Source organism: Nerophis ophidion, linkage group LG07 (genome assembly GCF_033978795.1).
Source record: "Nerophis ophidion isolate RoL-2023_Sa linkage group LG07, RoL_Noph_v1.0, whole genome shotgun sequence".
NCBI classification, from domain to species: Eukaryota; Metazoa; Chordata; class Actinopteri; order Syngnathiformes; family Syngnathidae; genus Nerophis; species Nerophis ophidion.
The window spans coordinates 13412638-13413516 of record NC_084617.1 but is presented as its reverse complement, the minus strand read 5'-3'; the positions used below and the strand labels follow the sequence as shown (position 1 = coordinate 13413516).

At 44.3% G+C, this 879-nt stretch overlaps 1 long non-coding RNA gene across 1 annotated transcript in view; it reads left to right on the top strand.

Moving 5' to 3' along the window:
* Window positions 1-673, top strand: part of LOC133555646 (uncharacterized) — a 152257-nt gene extending 151584 nt beyond the window's left edge. The window contains exon 3 of the long non-coding RNA XR_009807347.1: window positions 59-673. This is a non-coding gene — a long non-coding RNA (uncharacterized LOC133555646). The remainder of the gene's footprint in view (window positions 1-58) is intronic.
* Window positions 674-879: the final 206 nt, after the last annotated feature.

The following is an 879-nucleotide window of genomic DNA, read 5'->3' as shown; positions in this document are numbered from 1 at the left end:
CATGTTGGTGTGTGTGTGTGTGTGTGCGAGTGTATGTGTGTGTGTTCGCCCCATGCAGGGAGCAGCTGTCGAGCCCTGAGTGGCCATTGTTGGCTCAGCAGGTGTGACTGTGAAGATGTTTACAGGACGCCTCTCATCCTCCCCCTGGGTTGACAATGACTAATGCCCATTGCTACATGCAGGGATTAACCAACAGGATGTGATGCACAGGCATGTTGTAATCAAGGCATCAGCCACCAGAGGCCACTGTTGCAGGTAGAAAATGTTAATTGACTTGTTGAGTGTCCAGGTGGGGCGGTTTGGATTTTTGTGAGATTTAGGACATGGCTTTTAAAAACAATGCGTCTGTATGGTTAAATTCAGTGTTCTGTTGTCCACTTATTTGTTTGTCCTCATTAGGGTCACGTGTGAGCAGGAGTCTATCCCAGCCATTGGCGGTGTAGTTTCAGCTACACCACCACATTTTCCTCTTTTTTCTTCTTTTTTTCAAAGTTGCACACCCAATGGTCTTGTCTCTCTCTTTTCCGTGATTTTCGTTGACTCTTAAACGTCACACCCGACAAGGGATGTTTAACTCATATTGACTCGCAATTGGCTTGTTTTGGTTGTGTTACAATTGTGTAGTGAAATAATAAATGTGAGACTCTTGGCCTGTGATCCATCCATCCATTTTATACTGCTTGTCCCTTTTGGGGTCACAGGGGGTACTGGAGCCTATCTCATACATATCATCAATAATATACAATATTGAGAATTAAATATTTGTCAGTCTTAAGCCATTTTTGGGGTCCTCTCCAAGGTTTTCTCATTGTCATCCCACTGGGTTGTGTTTTTCCTTGCCTTGATGTGGGATCTGAACCAAGGATGTTGTTGTGGTTT